The sequence below is a fragment of the Adiantum capillus-veneris genome, chromosome 26, assembly GCF_014529385.1.
Source record: "Adiantum capillus-veneris isolate H3 chromosome 26, ASM1452938v2, whole genome shotgun sequence".
In the NCBI taxonomy this organism is placed as follows: Eukaryota; Viridiplantae; Streptophyta; class Polypodiopsida; order Polypodiales; family Pteridaceae; genus Adiantum; species Adiantum capillus-veneris.
Genome location: NC_140956.1, coordinates 34,632,048 through 34,653,991, shown reverse-complemented (window position 1 = coordinate 34,653,991; position 21,944 = coordinate 34,632,048).

Here is a 21,944-nt window from a genome sequence, read left to right as displayed (position 1 = left end):
ACAAAAAGCAGTGAATTCTTGAAGCAAATCGAAAGCCAGGTTAAGGCAGCAAGCACTGAGAAAACTGTACCTGATCAGTCAGTTGTCAAACATACAGTTGCTACTGGATCTGGGAAAGATAAGGTAAAGCCAGTCACTGAGACAAAGGTACCAGACCAGCCAGGAGATAAAGGCAAGAATCAACTGGATAAGGGGAAAGGTCCAGCGACCTCAACATTGTCTGAAATAGTTCTTGCTACTTATGGAAACCCTTTGCAACTCGTTAAAAAGGATAAGTTGCAGCAAATGAAAACTCAGCAATTGAGAGGGCATCTCTTGCTCACCAAAACTGATTATGCAACTCTACCTTATGTGGCTCTTGTGGCAATATATGAACCTGTCGATTCTGATCCAACCACGGTCCAAAGACAGATGTTCAGTACTGATACAGTCTTCTTGGAATACCATTGTCACATGTATGGGACAATTGGTGGAGGATGCTGGATCAGAAGACGAGATCAATAAGCTCAAGGCTGACTTGGCAGAAGCACAGCATCAGATTGCAACACTCCAGAAAGCCCAGGAAATGCAGAACATACAACACAGGGTATTGGAAGCTCAATCAGAAAGAGCTCAGGAGTTTTTGAACAAAAAGCTAGCCAAGGCTAAGTCTGAAATTATGATCATGAAGAGTCAAAGGAATGAGGCACTGAGAGCTAAGTTTCAATGAGTTTGGAGTTATTTTGACAAAATTAGGACCAAAAATCAATTTTATGGCCTACTTTGCGTCTTTTTGGTTTTCCTTGGGTTTTCTAACTCCAATTCTCATGATACTTGGTTCATAGGATGTGATTAACATGTGGAATGAGGCTATGCAAACAAATGTTGAAATGGATGTGAAATGCATGCTGTGAGACATCATACGCGTATGATGTCTTTTCTTGAAATGTTGGTCCTTTTGTGCAAAGAATGCTTTGTGCTAGTGCCCTAAGCCATGCTAACTAGTTTTCAACTTAAGAAGTCATCAGTTTAGCTAAAAAGCCCCCTTATAGGCATTTCAGTCTCCGAAGTCGTCTTTTTGCCTTGGAGTTGAATCTCTTTAACTTTTCTTCTCGAGAGTTGCATTTCTAGCTCATTGGATATGTTGTGAAGCCATCTATTTGGTTGAACTTGACTTTGGCTCCCCGTTCTCCATCTTTCTCCATTTGGTTGTCCGAAAGCGTCTTTTTCACCATCGATAAGTGAATCAGCTTTCTTTTGGGTTTTGCTTGCAAACATAAGTCATCAATAGTTACTTGAAGCTGCTTGTGAAGTTTCATTTCATTCGGTCGTCAATTTCAGCCGTTATGCCAAAATGACGCTTTGTGTGTCTGTCGTTGAATCGGTTTTTTTGACCCACTTTTGGTGGTCCAAACGTGGAGATACTCCATGGTTGCATTGCCCTCGATGTTGTTAAGCTTCCTGAGAAGTTTTGTGTCGTTTCGACAACTTTTTCTTGTTTGCCTCTTGCAGGCTCTGTTGACCTAGGGTTTTTCCAGTCGTTCTTTCTCGAGCTTTGAGTGTTAGAAACCCATCTTCTATACTAGGGTAACCCACCTATAAGTTCTTGCAAGGTTTGGTTAGGCTGTTGTGCCACTACCTAGCATTCTACCGCATTCCCCGTCTGCTCTTGTTTCTTGGTTTTGCTCAGTTTTCGCGACAAAAGTTAATGATAAGCATCAAAAGCTTATGGCAACGAGTCTACCTCTCATGTCTGGTGTCCTCTGAGCTCTCGTAGCAGTCGTAGAAGGCTGTAGAAGGTTGGATGCTCCTGTGTGCTCTTTGCTCTCTCCAAGTGGGTAATAGTGCAAATGAGCCTGTAAGTGAAGTCAAAAATACTTAACTTTGGACTTCCTGGATCACTTGTTACCAAATTTGACATGTGCTCCTATCTCATCGTGAAATGCACTTTAGGATTTGAAATTTCTCAATTTGGACTCCGTTTGACCTTTTTCTGAGAAATCTGTCCACTTTGCCAAAATTCTGTCATTTCGGGCTTTCCGCAACTTTTCCCGAATTGTACTCAATTTTTACCATGGTTGCCCTTGTCATTAGGATCATCACCATCTATTCTTTTCTTTTTTCTGATCTCGTTTTACCTGCTTTTTTATTTTTCTTTTACTTTTATCAAGAAAATCATAAAAAATAAAGGAAAATAGCAAATTGAAGCCAAAAAATTCCAAACATACACAATAAATAGCTGGTAACCCTGTGTATATGAATATACACTTATTTGTGATTTCTGGACTTGGATTACCACTTTTTTCCACTTTTTAGCTCCAAAAACACTCTTATTTAGTGATATTTACACGTCTAGAGACCCAAATTCATCATTTGATCTCTTCTTGTTGCAAAACAAGGTATATAAGGGCATAAATATTATCAATATCCACAATCAAACATAAAAATTGCGAAATCATGTAAGACACTGCCCTTGTAATATATTTTTTTTTTAAAAAATTTTTTTGTCGCTTGTAGCTGCTTTGTAGCTCCTGTATACCTGTATACCTCCCCCCCTCCTAGTCTGAGTCCTCCTGGACGACTATGAAGTGTCTGTGGGCGAAGCATTGTAGTTGTTTTGGTCACAAGTTCCCAATGCAATTGTAGAGCGATGATACAACAGTCTTTCCAATAAAGCTACTCTTTGTTTGATTGAAGGATTGGTGGTCGGGTTTTGGGTTGGTTTTGGCACTTCGGTAGTAGAATCAGTAGATGGATTCTTCTTTACCTTGTTGTTCTTTTTCACAATCCAAATCTGCTTCCGCTTCGCTTGTGCTTGCCACAAACTCTTTGCGACCCAAACCTGCTTTGTTCTTTGTGTTGATTTCCTCGCCTTGAAATACCTAGGAGTTTCCGTGGATTGTACTGAAGGGAGTTCCTGTTTACAAATCCTTGGGATCCAAATTTGCTTGCTATAGCTTTGTGCCGTCATGAACTTCTTTGGAATCCAGATCTGTTTCACTGTCCTTGATTGTTTGGAATCACTCTGTTGTCTGGTATTGAAGACTCCGTTTTCCACCTTTGTGTTCCCTGGCACAACCTTTTTTGGTCTCCATACCAACTTTGACTCCGTTTTTTCCCAAGGTTGAGCTGTTATATTATTGCTTGTCTTCCTTATCCAATGTTGAGAGTTCCTCGTCGAAGAGCAATCCAGTTGTATAGAAACTTTTGGTTGCCATTGCTTCTTCTTTTTCTCTGGTTGTTGTTTACCTTTGTTCTTGGATTCTTCCTTTGGAGTTGGCTCTGCTCCTTTGGTGAACTTAACTGATTGACTTTCACCTTCGTATTTGATAAGCACTAATTTAGAACTCTAGTCAATCATTGTATTGTATTGCTTCTGCCATGGTTGTCCTAGCAATAACGGATGTTGTGTAGCTTGGTCTTCAACCACGTAAAACATATGAGGATACACATACTGGTTAATCTGTATATGTAAAACTGTGCATCCGATAGTTTTGATTGAATTCTCAGAGTAACTCTTTAACTCTTGCTTGGCAGTTTGTAATTTAGTGTCATTTGTCAATTGTCTATACAAACTGAGTGAAAGTAGTTTAGTTTGAGCTCCTGAATCCAATAGTGCTCTGGCTTTGATTTGGTTGGTTCCTACTTTGCATTCAATGATGGGTTCTTCTTTGTCATTATCCATTTCTGTTATACTGACTGCGTTTATTCGTATTGCTCCTTCATTGCGCTGTTTCTCACGTAGTAGTCTTCTTTTCTCCATTCTTTCCTTCGCCTCGGCTTGCGCTTCCTCCACAATCTTTTTCTTTTTCTGGACACGCAGCTTTTCTTGATGTATTTTGAGAAGCATGTCTTGGGTTAGCGGCAAAAGATACCTTTTCACTCTGCATCCACTAATCCAATTGGGCATTTCTTCTCCGTCTAATGTAGCAAGCTTGACGGCTCCACTTGGTGATAGATCTTTAATCACCAGAGGTCCCATCCCTCGCTTTTTAAGCTTCTTAGCATGTTGTTTCAGAGTGTAAACTAGGACATAGTCCCCAACCTTAAACTCTTTAGTCCGCACATGCTTATCAAAAAATTCCTTTTGTCGCCTTTTTTGAGCGTAGATAGAAGCTACTGCTTTTAGGCGAAGCTCGTCTAGCTTTTCCAGGTCATCTATTCTATCAGAAAGCTCGTGCCCTGTCCACTCTAGATCCTTAGCCACCCTTAAGGTTGAAATCAAGAATTCTTTTGGTAAGATAGCATTTAGCCCAAAAACCATGTTATACGGGGTCGTTCCTATTGATGTTTTATATGCTACCCTATATGCCCATAATGTTGAATGCAACTTCTGGTCCCAGTCAGTTCTCGACTCAGATACAATCTTCGTAAGGACCGTGCATATGGTTTTGTTTGTTGCTTCAGCTTGTCCGTTTGCTTGTGGATGATACGGGGCTGATTTCCTATGGATTACCATGAATTCATCTAGAAGGATCTCTATCACTTCATTTATAAAATGTGTGCCTCGATCACTCACAATTTCTATTGGCAATCCATATCGTACAAAGACGTATTCATATAGAAATTGTGTCGTGGTCCTGGCATTTACTTTTTGAGTTGCCTTTGCTTCGACCCACTTTGTTAGATAGTCTGTAGCCACAACTATGTATTGTGCATGAGTCTTATATGCAGGAGGTGAAATGGGTCCGACATAATCAATCCCCCATTTTGCAAAAGCTCTTGCCCCCATCATTGGTCTAAGCGGCATATCATCTCTTTTAAGTGGTACTTTGGTCCGCTGACAGTCATCACACCGTTTAACGTATTCCTCAGCGTCCATATGTAATGTTGGCCACCATATTCCTGCGGCTAAGACAAGTTTTGTTGTCTTATCACCTGAGAAATGGCCTCCACCTACTCCTCCATGAGCTTGCTCCAGGATTATCACATACTCAGACTCTGATGCGCAAATCCTAAGCTGGTTGTCTTTACCTCTCTTATAGAGTTGATCTCCTATTAAAGCGTAATCTCTAGCTTCTGTCTCTACAGATTTCTGACGAGCTTTTGACGTTCCTTCTGGGAAAGTTCTATTTGTGAGATATTCAACAATATACTGACTCCATTCCGGAGCGATCATTATCTGATATAATGTCGAATACTCTGCTGGCGGTTTTGATGAACATACAATACATACAGTGACATATTCATGTACGCTTTCTTTCATTCCTGGCCAATAGACTCCCAATTGTAACAAATTCCTATATGTGTTCCTTCTTGAACAATGAAATGCACATTCCTGAACATGTGCTTCGCACAGATATATATTATATTCCTCAGGATTGATGCATAGTCGTAAAACATGATCATTTCCCAATTGATACAACCTTCCTGCAACCAATTGAAGATTCTTGGATTGCTGAATAGCAATATGTTTTTGGTTGTATTCTCTTCTATCAAACTCTCCTCCATAGGTTAATAGGCTAACGACATTTTGAGACCACTTCGGTATCATTTCTATGTTGAACAAGTACGCGTCTGGCATGTCGTCATCTACTCCTATAGGGTCTTCTCCATTCGTCAATCGCGAAAGATGATCAGCTCTAAGATGTGTTTTTCCTTTCTTTACTACTACCGTGAAGTCGAATTCCAGTAAGATAATGAACCATCTCACTATTCTCCCGGTATTCCATGGTTTATTCACTAGGTAGAGCAAGGCTTGGTGATCCGTAAAAAACACAAACTTGTTGGCTAGAAGATAATGCCGAAATTTCTTCACAGCATATATCATTCCTAATCCTTCTCGCTCTGTTGTGGTGTAATTCTTCTCTGCATTGTTGAGCTGTCGACTGGCGTAACAGATAGGAAAATCCATGTTTCCTTCTTCTGGCTGAGCCAGAATGCATCCTATTGCATATGTCGAAGCATCTATATGCACATGGAATATCTTCTCCCAATCTGGTGATTTCAAGACTGGAGCAGTAATGAGTGCCTCTTTCAATTTCTTGAATGATTCCTCACACTCCTCTGTCCATTCAAAGTTCACTATTAGCCTGTAAAGTGGTTGGCCTATTATAGCGTACATGTAAATGAATCGTCTATAATATCCGCAATGTCCCATAAAGCTCTGTACTTGTTTCGCATTGGTTGGTCTAGGCATATCCACTATAACTTTTATCTTCTCTAAATCCGTGGATATTCCGTTTTGTGAGACAATATGTCCCAGAATTCTGCCCTGTCGAACCATAAACACACATTTCTCAGGATTGAGACAAATGCGATATGTCCTACATTTCTCAAATACTTTTCTTAGGTGTTCTAAATGCTCATCTCTCAGAAGAGAATGTACACATAAGTCATCCATGTATATTTCTAGAAACAACCTTAAGTATTCTTTGAAAGCATGCGTCATCAGCCTCTGGAAGGTTGCGGAAGCATTGGTTAGACCAAAAGTCATAACCCGATAAGCATAAATTTCCCACTCCGTTGCAAAAGCTGTTTTATGTTGATCTGCCGGTGCTATGGCTAGCTGGTTATATCCTGAAAAACCATCAAGAAAGGAGTATGCTGTTTTCCCTGATACACGCTCTAGAACATGATCAGTTATCGGCAGGGGATAATTGTCCCTGATTGTTGCAGCATTCACTTTCTTTAAGTTGACACACACTCGGAGTTTTCCGTTCTTCTTGGGTACCACCACAATTGGAGATACCCAATCGGTGTGTTCAATCTCGTATATGAATTCAGCTTCCATTAGCTTATCTATCTCTTCTTTGATTCGCTTAGCAAACGTATCATTATATGTGTATGGTCTCTGTCTGCTAGGCTTTGCATCTTGTTTTAGTGGGATTGTGTGTTGGCATATCGATGGGTCAACTCCCTTTAAGTCCTTATAAGACCATGCAAACACATCCCTGTACTCTCTGAGAAGACTCAAAAGTCTCTCTTCCTCGCCTGGAGACAAATCTGTGGCTATGTACACCGGTCTAGGTGTCTCACCTGGAGCTGCTAAATCAACTTTTTTTGCATCCTCCGGTCCGTCATAAGATTCGTTCTCCTTTCTCTCTCGAATAGGTTGGGTTAATACCACCTTCCTATCCTCTATTGTGAATTTCCTGTAGTGAGAGGGAACATCCATGTTTTCCTTGATTTTGGCGTTTTCGTCCTCTCCACTCTCAATTTCTGTCGTCCAAACTTCTTTCAGAGTTTTCTTGAGCTCTCTGTACTTGTTTCTACGTTCTAACTTGGACTCCGTGTGTTCTCTGTTGCGCTTGTTCTTTTCTGATTTTTCTGTTTCAGTTTTCGTTTCATTCCTTTGAACTTGATTTCTTGAGCTTCTTTTGTCTTTTCGTAAGCTCTTTTGATCATTGCCTCTCATTCTTCCAGACATCTTGTCCTTAACACAATCTTCCGCCTTTACTAGCATTAGGAATTGATTTTTTCCTCTTATTCTAGGCATCGGATTGGTTCTAACCCCCTTTGTTTTTCTCTTTGCTCTATAGCGTTTCTGGCGTTGTTTAGTTTGGTTCGGAAAATCATAAAATCTGACATCCGTTATAGTTTCTTCGTTTTCGCTTGAATTGTCCGTTGACTCGTTGTCTGCTTTATTTCCCCACTCTGCATGATCGGGAATGTCGTGAAACACCTCTTCTTCATCTTCCTTTTCCAGTGTATCGTTCTTTTCAGTTTCTTTTTCGAGTACAGTTCTCAACATGAAGTACGGAACCACGTCATACCCGTCCTTGTCGCAGAATTTTGTTGTGGGACCATCCGGAATTGCACAAACATCTAGGGTTGCTAGAATGTGTGTCCATTCTAATGGTTCAAGCGTGTCCTATGGAAAGGGTTCTCCTATATAAGTTTCTTCTTCGATAGCCCTTTCTAAAACATATTCTTCTCGCCTCAGACTTCCACATTTCGAGGCTCCACACATCCATAACTCCTTGGGATTACCTAACCAAGCTGGAAATTCGGATCCCGCGAAAGTAGCTGAATCAAACTCCTCTACCGGTGTTCGGTTAACATCTTTGTAGCTATGGTCTTTCAGGTTCACACGTGTAGTGGTTTCCATATTTCTCAAGTATATGTGATCGTAGCCCCAATCCTGGACCATTTTCAATTGTCTCATGAATGGTCTTCCCAGTATGATATCATAGTTATTCTCCTTGCCAAAATCGACAATAGCAAAAGTATGTTCGTATTCAATGCCGCAAGAAGTCACTACGACTTTCTCTAATAACCCCATAGGTTTCTCCATGTGTCCATTTGCTAATTGGAGTTTCAACCTAGTCTTCCTTATTGCTGGTTTCCCCCATTTTTTCCAGATTTCTTTTGTAGCAATGGCTACCCCAGCTCCGCTGTCTAGTATTGCCATCGTGTTCACGCCTTGGAATTCAACTGGTAAGGTTGTATTCCCCTCTTCACCTTCGCAATACTCTTCGACCTTGTTTAAGGGTACAGGCTTAGCGTTCTTTTGTGGTTTGCTCAGCTCTTGTATACCCTCTTGTAGTCTCGATGTTGGGTCTTTTATCCCAAATTTCTCCAAGCATTTTCCTACAATGGTCCACATATGTGGTCTTAGCCTCAAAAGCTCAGCTAGAGTGATAGTGCATGTCATTGGTGTTGACAAGATATCTATAAATCCTTGCGAGTCCATGACTTTTTCTGATGAAATTCTTCGTGAGGGAAGTGCTCTAATCTCGGATTTTGCTTCATACTCTCCTAAGTATGAAGGTAAGGTATTCAGTGAATGAGGTTTGCTCTCCATTGTTCTAACAGCGCCCCCATCTCCCCAGTAAGATTGCAGATCCAAGTCCACTTGAGATCCTGCCTCAAATTCCACTATGGGAGGATTCCTGATGTCCTTTTCCCAATTTCTCTGATTAGCTTGGCAACTTAGCTCGTTTGTAAAGTTTGCCTCTCTCACTTGTTTCCAAAATTCATTGTAATCCTCATCTCTTCCGTAAGACCTCTGTATGACTGGATGAAAACTCTCTATCTCCTGATCGGTTGTGTTCAATACTATACGGTCATCCTTGTGTGTATTTTCAGGCTTTTGTGCACTGGGAGTCTTTTCAGCTACCCGTGAAATGATAGTCTCTTGCTGAATTGGGTTTTCCGTTCCACAATTCATTGTTTCTCTTGGTGGTTCTAATAAGGCTTGTGCAGTCTCGATCATTCTCTGGCACATTTCAAGTCTCTGCTTTTCCAATTCCACGTTTGGGTATGTCATCCACCTCTGTTCTTGTGTTTGGTTGTTCTTTAACCTAGCTTCGTAAGCTCTCATCAGTGCGTCCAATGGTTCGTGTACTTTGTCGACTAGCACTGATCCCCCTGAGCTTAAGCTCGTTGTCTCTTTGATACTCTTTTGTTTCGTTCTTTCCGGGCTCATCTCTCGTTTCTCGTTTTGACTCTCAAGTTTTTCTAATCTATCTTTAGTTTGCTTTAGTTCCTCAGCTAGAATAGGGTCTTCACGTTCTTTTCTCAACTTCATGCGTGCTTTTCTAGCTTTCCATGTGTTTCTCTGACTCCGCGGTCCTTGACTAACCACTTCAGTCGCTAACTTTCCATTCTCAGGTTCTCTAGTGGTTTTCTTAGCTTGAGCTCTAGTAACAACTTGCGTTGGTATCAGAGTTTCATTTTCAGACCCACTGCTGGTAGGAATAGTTTCTAGCATATTCAATGTCGTCTTTTGCACTTTGTTTGGATTCTTTGAACAATCCTCAATGAAGTGAGTAACCCCACACTCAGTGCAATAAGCGTTAATTCTAATGATTTCCGTATGTGGACAAACATTCATCAGATGGTCACCTCCACACTTGTAACAGGGTCCTAGTGCTGGTCTTGGTCCCACTTGATTCGTCCTTTGTGGATAGGATGGTCTTTGTCCTGTTAACCCTCCATGAGCTATGAACATCAATGTTCTTGCGTCCGAATTGTATCTCTCTTCATCAGAAGCACTTGTAACTGTTGGTGTTCCAACATTCCCAATCATGCCCCATGGTTCTGGTTGTTTGGGTTCTTCTGGTGGGTAATACACAGTTGGAGACATGTGTGCACCAGATTCTTCATAATAGGCTTGAATAGGCACTAAGGCTTGTTCTTCCTGATTCTCTAAGGTTGGTGCATATCTAATGCCCACTGGTCTTGCTCTTGGTAAAGGTGGTTGTTGTCCCAATACCGGTTGCGGTCTTTCTATCCCCATAGGTCCTGGTACATTTCCCGTTGGGTATCGAGGTACTGGATGTACCTGAGGTGGTGCTAATTGTGCAGGAGGTGCATAATGACGCTCCCTTACATACCCTTTGTTGTAATAGCACTCCTCTGTTGGATGGTTTGTCCATTTTTGTTCAATAGCACACCATTTCAATGGTTTTGGCATGGTTTTTGGTATGGTGCCATCCTTTTTAGAGCATCTTCTATCATTTGCTCTACATTTGGCATGGTTGTTGTTTGAACATTCTTTTTAGTGGTAGTCTCGCTCGCTATGGAGGAAGAGCTACTGGATGCAAAATCTGTATCCGCTGACACCTCTCCATAAACCGTACAGTTATCCACTAAGTACTTGCTCGAAACTTGTACAAGCTTTCAAGTGCAAGTCCTTCTTGAGAGTGTCGTTTCTCAATCCTTCAATAAAGAGAACAGATAGTCTGTCATCTTGTGGTCGTTCACGTACTGGACATCTCTCAATGTATTGTTTGAAGCGAAGTGAAGCTTCCTTCACTTTTTCGTGTTCTCTCTGTTTAAAAGCATATATTTGTGAGACCGTATTGTGCTTAATCCCTCGTTTTGAGAATTCCTCAGCAAACTCTCTTAGCAAATGGTCAATGTCATGGAATCCCCCTCTGTTCAGTGGTTGAAACCATGTCAATGCCGTACCTTCTAGAGTAAGACCAAATCCCTCGTATTGTGTATGGAAATCTATTATCTGCTCAGCTCTTAAGACTTGCTTAAAGAGTGACAGATGTGCATACGGATCTCCTGAACCACCATACTTCTTTGGCATACACTTGGCTACTTGAGATGGTCTCATACGTCTATGGTCTGCTACCAATCTCATTGCTCTTGTGTCCCGGCTAAAGATTTCTCTAGCATCATGGACTTCATGGGTTACCCTTGTCGGTTCCCCTGCCCTGAGTCTACTACTAGGAGGTAAATGTGATGGTTCCTCTTTGAACCTTGGACCTGGAGTGGTATACGTGGGGATTGGAACTGCACTACCTCGATTCGTATCCATTGACTCTCTGGAATGTAATGATCCCATTGGTCCGGGCTTTGAGTACTGAGGTTGACTAAAAGAGTCAGCAGCCTGAGTTCTTTGTCCTCCTGTTGTCATTGGGTTTTGCACTCCATTTGTTGGTGCTGGTCTTTGTGAGATAGTAGTAACATAATACTGATGTAGTGGTCCCCCAAAGTATGTATATCCTTCTAATTCTTTCTTGCCCATTGTTGAGTATTGCCTCCCATACTTATCGTAAGCGGAAATTTTCACTTCCGATCCCTCTGTGTAGGTAAAGACATAAAGTCTTTTTTGGTCTTTCAACTCTGGTGTAGGGTTCTTCACATCTATAATAGAGATCTTGCTCCCCATTATTATATTTGTATAGCCCCACATAGATGTTATCAGTGTTGATCCTTGTAGTTTCATTCTCTCTTCTTAACCTCGCATCAGGGAAGTTCATTATTGGTGCTTTCTCCTGAAGTTCTTCATCTACTTTGGCTTTGGTGCCCATCAATCCCCACTTGTCCACAATGTTAGGGTTTAGGACTACCAAGTACATGGTACCCTCTTCATCTAGATATCTATCTTCGCTATAGCTCACAGGCACTAAGTCCTTGAACTCACTAGGTCTATCTTCTATCTTTACACAATAGCGGTCCATTCCATCTTTGTAGATCTTGGCACCTTGCTCATTGTTGTACTGGTATTTTATGAACAATAGCTTCATTGTGGCGGAAGGGTTTGATGATCCTGCTACCATATTTTCTCTGTTGTTCAGGTTCAAGTGTTCCAAGTGTTCGGTGAAAATCTCGTAAGATCTCTCTGAAGAAGTATCGGAAACACTTCCTTCAAAGATCGGCTCTAATGGTTGCACCCAACTTTGGTTTACACTTCCCTCGGTTAATATGACACTTGCTTGTTCCCCTTGTTTTGGTTGGTTATTCTGGAGATTCCTGCCCGATCTCAAATTCATCAATTCCCCTAAAGAACTTTAACTTTTCCGTCTCAGCAATTTGTTTTCCCAAGTTTTTGTGGTCAGAATTGATCCAAACTGATTGATACTTGGTCAATTGTTTAATCTTGTTAGTTGGACAACTTCTGTTTCATCAAGTGAGAATTTTGTTGCAGTTATGCTGAAAAAGACATTATACGCGTATGATGTCTTTTTTCACAGATTTGGACTATTTTGGTTATGCTCACTCTCAGTAGTCCCCTTATGCTCTGTCCACTCACAAAATTCAGTTTGAACTATGTTTGAGCAAGTTATGGCTAATTTAGTCTTTTCTTGGCAATTTTCCGCTTTTGACTTGTTTTGGGTCAATTGTGATCCAAATGGGATGAAACTTGAAATATAACCTCTAGACAGCTATTACAATGGATCTGTGTTGGCAAAGTATCAAAATATGTCCAAAATTAGGTCAAAGACATCATACGCATATAATGTCTTTTTCATCAATTTGGGTCAATACTTGATATTTATGCTTTCTACAGTGTTTGTAACAATCTTGTCAGGTCAGATATAAAAAATAAGCAGTGGATGCGCTAAAAGACATTATACGCGTATGATGTCTTTTGTCCCAGATTTTGACTATTCTTGGTTTTAAGCCTTCTCCAATGTTTATAATTGAGTTTCAAGCGTTTTTGTCAGGTTTGAATGTAAAAACAAGATCTGAATCCAAAATTTCCTATTCTTTGCGTTTCTTGGACTCCTGCTTGTCTTTTTGGGTTTCTTTGAGTGTTAATGCTCTTGTTTTAAGTTGAAATTAGGGTATAACCCCCCTTTTGAACACTCTAGTAAAGTCAAAATTTCTGTTTTGGTCCGTGTTTGGTCATTTAGACATCATACGCGTATGATGTCTAGAGTTGCAGATTTCCAGTTTTTTGGCACAGAATCCTCCCTAAGCTTTCTCAAGTGCTCAGCAACTCCCAGATACACAAAAAATTTCTCTGAGTTTTGTTAATTGCAACTTTCACTACTAACTCGACGGTTTAGTGATCTAACATGCAATCAACCATATCAAGCAAATACTCCAATGATTACTAGCTCTAGATCAAGATCAAATGAAGTCCTACCTAAGCTATTCCTAATCATAAAATGGGATTGGTAATTGTGATTTTAAAGAGATCCACTGCCACTCGCGGACTAGCAAATTCTTCTTCTATCAACAACTACTCAACACCAACAAAACAACAAACAAATCTAAGCTAAACTAAAAATACTGTCAACACGGAAGACCCAGGAATACCCCACTTCCTAGTATCTCTCGAGATCTTCGGAGTCCACCACTCCTAGATCTTTTCTAACTAAAGTATACAAAGTAGTTTATACGACTCACCTCGTAGGATTAGTCTAAGGTCACCTACTTAGGGCTCTCGTCCCCGGCAGCGGCGCCAAATGTTAAGGCGGTTACACCGCTAGCAGAAGCTAAATAGCGAGAACTCAACCAACAACAGAATTTGTCAGACGAGGACGGAGCTTGACCCGCAGGCGCATGGAAACAACTAGGTGGGTGTCAAATCACCTCCTCGACCTTCTAATGACAATCACTACTAAGGAAATCAAATCTAAGTTCTAAAATACGCAAGTGACTGAAATCCGTACTACAAACGAATGCTATACGAAACAGGATCTAGAATCATTGAATCGATCTCAAACTCAAGGGGAAGTCTATACACTAGGTAAGAACAACACCCTAAAGACTTGAACTGCAAAATCAACCTATAACCACTCCGTGCGGTAAACGCGTATGAAGACAGGCCGAAAAATACAGGTGATTGAAACTTGACCCCGATGGTACCAATGTGTAGCTCTACTCGTTGTGGTTCTATAGATATGCTGCACGCTCCATTCCGACACACGAGTTGGAAGAAAACTCACACCGAAGCTCGTAGGAACTTACCACACATAGAAGCCGATAGCGCGCACTCTTGGTATCTGTGCGTAGATCTCGCCGTTGCTAACACAATGGCGGTGTCGCTTCTCCAATGGCGGCTCCGTAGCTCGCGTAGCAAGTAGATAAGACTCTCTCTCTCTCTCTCTCTCTCTCTCTCTCTCTCTCTCTCTCTCTCTCTCTCTCTCTCTCTCTCTCTCTCAGACACAGTCACGGCGCTCCAAAAAACTCACTTTGATTAATAATCTGCTCCCCCTCTTTAGGTTACAAAAACTTTGGCTTATATACCTCAGCCTTGGAGGTGAGAACATCTCTAACTAATTACATCGGCAAGTGAAATTACTTCGGGATTACAAGCTGGAAACTCAATTGAGTCCCGTTACTTAATGAATGGCTCAAATCAAAATTAATGTCGGAAAGACATTTATTACAATCAATGGTTACAAAATGATGAGTGTGAGCAAAAATGTGGGTGTGATCCTCTGCTGGCTCAACATTTATCTGTGGGGTTGTCCTCCCCTTCCTCATCCTGCTCTTCTTACCTCTCAGAATCCTCATCAGGATCATTTTGCTTATCTATATAATCCATGATGGCCTGATTTGCTAAGGCTGTGTTATACTCAGACAAATTTTCTTGCAGATCACTCTGCATAGTCTCCATGAGTGTCTTCAAAATTTTCCATATCCATAGTTACATTGCCTTGTGGAGTCTGAATATCAACAAGGTTATTATAGATATATCTCTCTATAAGGGAAGCCTTCAATGCAGTGTGGGTTGTCAGCAACGTGTTGAAGTCTACCTGCTTCTTTCATAGCATGGGCTAAAATCTATCAGCATTTCTTAAGGCTTCTGCCTTGTCTTCATTTAACTGCCGATTCTCTGTTTCGAGCTTGCACAACTTTGTTTGCAGCTCCTTAATTGTTCTTGCTAACTGATTCTCAGCAATACCATGCCTAAGAGATTGTGCCCTGATATCCTTCTTGAGTTTCTGAATCTGCTCTCCTGGTTGCTTTCTAGTTCTTCACCTCTTCATTGGAAGCTGACACATCCATCATCTGTCCTAAGGCATTAACAATGGTGTTCCATGATGTTTGGATAAGCACCGAGCATCCATCAGCTATTATTGTTGAATCAGATTGAACTGGCTCTCATAAACCATGATGGGATCCATGTATGGTAATGCTGCGAAATCTGGTTTTTGAAAAATCAATCGGCCTTTGAGAGGGTTATGTTGTAATTGCTGCAGTCGATCCTTCTTGTCTATGGATAACGCCAATTCGCTGAAGGGAATTTTGGTAGCTGGACTGGCAGGTGATGGGCCCTTTTCTTTGTCATTATTGACCACCACCTGTTCAGTGGTTGTCGTTTTTTGCTGGCCTTTTCCAGTGCTGGAGTCTGTTCTTTAGGTATGGTTGAAGTCTGGTCTGCTGAGGATTTTTCAGTAGGAAAGGGCTTGACGTGACTCTCTAGTTGCTTTAGTAAAGCAATGCTCTTGGCCAACGTAATTCTTGGTCTCTATGAACCACTGGACTCCACCTGTGTGGCCTTCCTCTTCTGTCCAGCTAGGGCCAATTGATTGCCTGGAGCCTCTTCGTCTGAAGATAGCTCTACATTGTTAGTGGCTGGAATGGGTTTCAAACTCCAAGTCATCTTTACTTGGAAAGAGGCTTCTGGAGCAGTTGCCCAATATAGAAATTACCAGACATACCAAGCCTTAAATACATTTTGAGATTTCAGCTTGGCAATTTGCTGTAACACATTGTGAGACAAGATCTGACACAAATTAATTTTGGCTTTATCATTTAACCTCTTTGTGAGCAGAATGGAAAACAACGTTTCTGGCACATATGTGGGATTATTGTTCAAAGTGACAGCCTCAACAACAAACCTATAGGCTGAGGGGACGTCCAGTCCTGCTACTGGAACCCCTTGTGCACCAGCCTTTCATTTCTTTTTGGTTGCTTCATCCTCCTTCAAAGCCAGACTTATCTGCTCTGCAGTCGCTGTGGTTGGCTTTGTCTCATAGGGCATTTTGAAAGCATAGGCAATGTCGTTAGGTGTTGCTGTGATTTTTACACCATTGACCATGGCACTACCTTCCTCAACATTAAAAGAATCAAGAACCTGCTTGATAATGTTTGTGTCAAAATACAACCTTGTAGCTTGTACAACCACATGCAAATCCCATAGCTGCAGCAACGCTTCTGCCGTCTCAGTAGACACATATATTTGTATCTTGCTATGTGGGATAAGTGGTAGAGAGGCTTGAAGAGAGTTGATAATAGTTGTGTTCTCTGCGGTTGTATCCTGCATCTTCTTCGATATTTTCCTTCTACCCATACACTGTGAGGTGGTAAGCCTGTAGAGGAAGAAGACTTACTTGTATATTCAAAGCCGCAGTAAGGTGTTTGGGTAAGGACAAATAGGGATCAATAGAGTCTTCTGACGAGGAGGTTTTTGGTTGTAGTGAAGAGTCTTCAGAGCTTGGTGATGGCGAGTGTGTAACAGAAGGTAGGCATTGCGCAAGAGACTTGTGAGGAAGAAGGCCCATCCGTCTTACTATTATATGCGTTTGCGCCATAAAAGCTCCACTACTTACCGTTCCTAGAGTGTTGTGCACCATCGGCGAGGTGGCACACATGCATTGTCCAATTCTTCCCATGTTCCCTTTAATGATTATTACATGCATTCCCACTGGCCCTTTTCCCCATAAGAATTAGTACTGACTCTGAAAATTTACTGACTCTGTCATTGGCACTGTTTTATTACACTGAGACTTTTCTGGCACTTTCATTGGCTCTTGTACTGGTTGTATATGGAAGAGGTTTAGAATGGTTGGGTCTGAAAGTTCCTATTCATCAGTGCCCAGAAGACCAGTATCTTCTCCTCTGGAAGTCTCTTTTTCATTAGAATAATATAGCTTGATCTTGGCCCCATTGTAAACTCCTGGCAGCAGTAATCCAGATAAGTCCTTTAACCTTACCGTGCCATTGGAAAATACCCATTCAACTTCATATGGACTAGCCCAAGCTATCTTCAAATTTGGTTTCTTAGGGCCCAATTTAAATTGATAAAGCAAAACTAAGTCTCACTTCTAGAACTCCCTAACCTTGATTCTTCTATCATGCTAGTGCTTTCTTCATTGCTGAACAATATCCTGTTCTAGCATAGCTCGTTGTTGCAACTCATCCAACTGTACTAATTCTTACAGTCTATGTTTTGAGAATGGGAATCACGAATTCAATAGGCACTACAACTTCAGTACCATACACCATTATGAAAGGCGTCATTCTAGTGGTGACTTTATAAGCTGTTCTGTAGGCCCATAGAGCAATATGGAGCTTAAGATCCCAGTGATGTGGTTCCTTATTAACAATCTTGGTGATAATATTCTTGATGGTTTTGTTACTGCTCTCTGCTTGACCATTGCACCTAGAATAATAAGGAGTTGATTTCATGTGCTTAACTGAGAGCATTTCCATCAAAATTTCCATTGTATCATTGATAAAATGTGTCCCTTGATCAGACACAATCTCAATGGGACATCCATAGCGGCAGATAATGTTTTATAGGAAGACAACAATGGACTTTGCAGTATTATCTGGAAGAGCCTTGGCCTCTACCCATTTAGTGACATAACACGTAGCCATCAAAATATACCAGTCTTCCTTGGAGTGACCTTCTTGCATGGTCCCAAGAAGTCCAAACCCCATTTCATGAATACTCCTAGTGGTTTACTGAGTCAGTGGAGTCATATCAGCCTGCTGTTGGTCTGCCCATTCTCTGACATATATCACAAGTTTTGCAAAAACTTTGAACATCAGGTATCAAAGTTTGCCACCACAATCCAGCCTGCAAAATCTTCTTATTAGTAATATAACTAGAGAAGTGTCCTCGAGAATCCCCATCGTGTGCTTCAAAAATAACTTGCATTTTGCCTTCCATTGGCACACACCTTTGAAGAACCCCATCTACTCCCAGTCTATAGAGAAATTCTCCTATGATGGTGAACTTCAAACTCTTAATAATCAGAGCTTTCTTCCGACTCCGAGTCCAGTTTTCTGGGAATCCTCCTTTTGAAAGGAAGTGATATACATCATACCATTCTGGATCTATATTTTCCTCAGCTGTCAGCTGAAACAGTTTTGCATCAACTGGATCATCCCTCAAGGATATTTTTGAGTAGCCTTTAGTACTTCTAGATAAAAAATGAGCACCACAATGAGATTTTTTGGGCTTGTGGAATATGCGGAATTCAAACTCCATCAGGAACATCATCCATTTGATCAATCTTCGTTGGATAATGACTTTGTTAATAAAAAATAATAAAGCCTGATGATCAATATAGAAATGAAATAGCTTTCCCAGCAAATAATGTCGGAACTTGGTGGCACTGAAAACCATTTCTAAGGCTTCTCTCTCCGTGGTAGTATATCCTTGTTCAGCTTGACTGAATCTTCGACTAGCAAAATACACTGGATAATTATTCCTCTCTTCTGGTTGAGCCAGTATTGCTCCCATTGCCAGCCCTGAAGCATCGACATGCACATGGAATATAACATCCCAATCTGGTTGTCGGAGTACTGGCTTACTAATAATGGCATTTTTAAGACATTGGAAACTCTCCTCACATTCAACAGTCCAGATGAACTTGCTGGTTTTCTTCCTGAGCTCATATAAAGGTAATGCCTTGGAAGCAAACATATGAATAAATCTTCTATAAAAACTGATATATCCCAAGAATGAACTTAGTTCTGATTTTGTGCGGGGTGCCTTGGCCTATTGGACACACTGGATTTTATCATTGGCCATCTCTATGCCATTCCTGGACACTATATACCTCAGTAATTGTCCCTTCCAGACAAGGAAAACAGATTTAAATGGATTCAAACAGATCCTCTTCTCCTTACATGTCTAGAAAACCATTTCCAAAAATGACAAATGCTTCTCCTCGGTTGAGAATACAGTGAAATCATCCATAAACATGGGTAGAAGTTGGTGCAGGAATTCACTGAATATCTCCATCATGCAACGTTGGAATGTTGCTGGAGCATTCCAAAGACCAAATGGAATGACTAAATACATGAATACACACCATTCAATAATAAAAGTGGTTTTACTCCGATCTTTAGGAGCAATCGTTAACTGATTATAACCACTGTAGTCATCCATAAAGCTATACATCTCATGGCCTACAATCTCATCAAGAAGCATGTCCGAAAAAGGTAATCAAAAAGGATCTTTGATGGTTTGAGCATTCAACTTTGGATAATCCACACAGACTTTGAGCTTTCCATGCTTCTTTGGTACTACCACAATAGGGAATAGCCAGTCACTACTGGCGACTTCTGTGATGAATCCAGCCTTCAAAAGGTTGTCAATTTACTCTTTGACCTTCTTAGCGTAGTTCGGATTCATTCTGTACCTTTGCAGCCGCACTTTTCTAGCATTTGGATTTAGAGGTATTCTGTGTTGGCAAACCTCTGGATCTACACCTTTTAAATCAATATGTTCCCATGCGAATACGTCTTTGTATTTCTAGAACATAAGTCGGGCTGTTTCTTTCATTCCTGGGTTTAGATGCTTATTTACTTTGATCAATCCAGGACTTTCCTCAGAACCCAGATTCCATGCTTCGATTTCTTGATCATGTGGAAGCAACCAATTTGGCCCACCTCCCTTCCTTTTGGTTGACTCCTCAGCATAATCCCAGGACGGACCTGCTAGTTCTGAATTGTCATTCTGAGCTCTAGTAACTTCTTCAACGTGCACTGCTTCAGTGGCCGCTGGTGTAGAGGAATCTGAGCATTCTTCTTTGGAGTCAGTTGTTTTTTCTGGCCATCCAGTTAACTGAAGTGGTTGTTCTCCAGGATTCAGTTCAGTGAACTGATCTGGAATTGCTTCCGTTCTTTTCAGCTTGATCTTTGTCGAATAGTACTGCATTTAAGTCTATCTTGGCCAATTGAAAAATATTCATTGCTGCCAGCATCCTCTCAATCTTCTTTACCCCATACTTTTGGTAAAGCTCTTCTGGTTGCAATGCCTTCTTCCAGCTTCTAGTGTTATTTGTTTGGATCTGAATTCTCCTACTGGTGGCCTGTATTGTCAGAGTTTGATTGGCATAATGATGAATAGCTTGTGTCGTCCGCAGCCATAGGCATCCCAATAGCATCCCATATGCTCCTTAAACATCTAGTACCAGAAAGCTGGTCTCAAACTTTTCTTTCCCCATCCTTATCTGCATATTTTCGATCATACAGTTGCCTAAACAACCCTATGATCAGCCATTCGAACCTGAAAGGGTACTGGTTTCAAATCTGTGATGCCCATCCTTTGTTGAAGATATGCCCCCAGGATATTTACACATGCCCCTCCATCCAGTATGACACCAAATAGCGGCTCCCATTGTTTTTTGACTTTGTAGTCTACCTGGATTATTGACACTTCATCATCTTTGAGAGCTGCCAAGTCAACTGCTCTAGCATCGGCCTCAGCCTTTCTTCGTTGTTTGATAAATTTAGCTACTTCATGCAAAGTCTTCCTAATGTCTTCTAATTCAATTGTCAATTTTTGAATTCTTTCACAGATTTTGACATGAATTTCTTCTCTCTCTTGATCAGAGTTATTATCAGAACCCGAGGAATCAGGGTTGTCTTCACAGTGCCATTCCTCTGTTCTAGTGTCTGTTTTGCCCACTTCTTTGTTTCCCATTACAATTAGATTGGATTTGATATTTCCTAGATCTTCCACTAGTCCTTGGACTGCAGCAAGCATAGTCTCAGAGATTCCAGATCCTGACTGATTTGGCTATCTTTTCTCAGAAGACTGGGCTGGTATCTTCTCAATGATTCGAGCATCAGAACTTTCTGGTTGCTCTGGTAGCTTCTTAGCCAGGTCTTCTGTGATCTTAGCCGCCAATTCTCTTTGCTCTTGCGATTCATCTACTACCTTCTCTTTGCCCTTTGCCTTCCATACCTCTCTCTGCTGAGTCCATTTGCTAGTTTCATGACTGACTAGTTTCACCGGCTCATCTGGGATTTGTTCAATGATGACCCCTTTATTGCGTGTAACCGCCCGTACTGGAACTGATTCTAGGGCTTTCGTCTCAGTAGCCGTAGTACTGGGTGCTTCTAGACACTGAGTCGCAAAGTGCCCATACTTCCCACAAGTATAGCAGTTAAGGTTTCGGTTTTGAAAATTACCACAACCTTGGCCTCGGCCAGTACCCCCTTGATTTCTGCCGCGCCTAGTACCAGTGCCACTAGTACTTGATTTCTCCTCTTAAGGTACACTGGTTGTCTCTACCTTAGCTGGTTCAGCATTGGTAAATGCCACTAGAGACAAATCCTTTTCCTTCTTGAAGTGATGAATTCGAATGCCACAATTTTTCCATAAATGACCATATGCTTTACACTAGGTACATTGTGGGACATTCATTGGCAACATGATCTTTAGATTTGCACTTTGAGCACCAAGTTTCCATTCTCCTAACTGGTTGTTTGGTCTGGCTGATTTCGGGAATCTACCTGGCCATTTCATCAAGCTTCCTGGACCAAGACCCTTTCTTAGCCTTGTCCTTTCTCTTTTCATCTGAGCTGTTGTCAGAGCTGCTGGAGGTCTCACTAGAATCGGAATTCTCAGTGGAAGAACTGCTATTGCTGGACCTCCGCTTCTTGTGGCTTCTCTCTTTCTTAGCTTGCTATTCAAGCTTTAGAGCTCTCTGCACCAAATCATTAAACTTCTTTGTTGGTGCAGTTACCTCTTGTTCTCTGAGCTTCTTACTGCAGAACCCATTTAGAAACCATGCATGTAGCCTCTTTTCTGATGGTGGCTCTTGCAAAGTGCCTGGTTAACTCCTTGATCTTCTCAACAT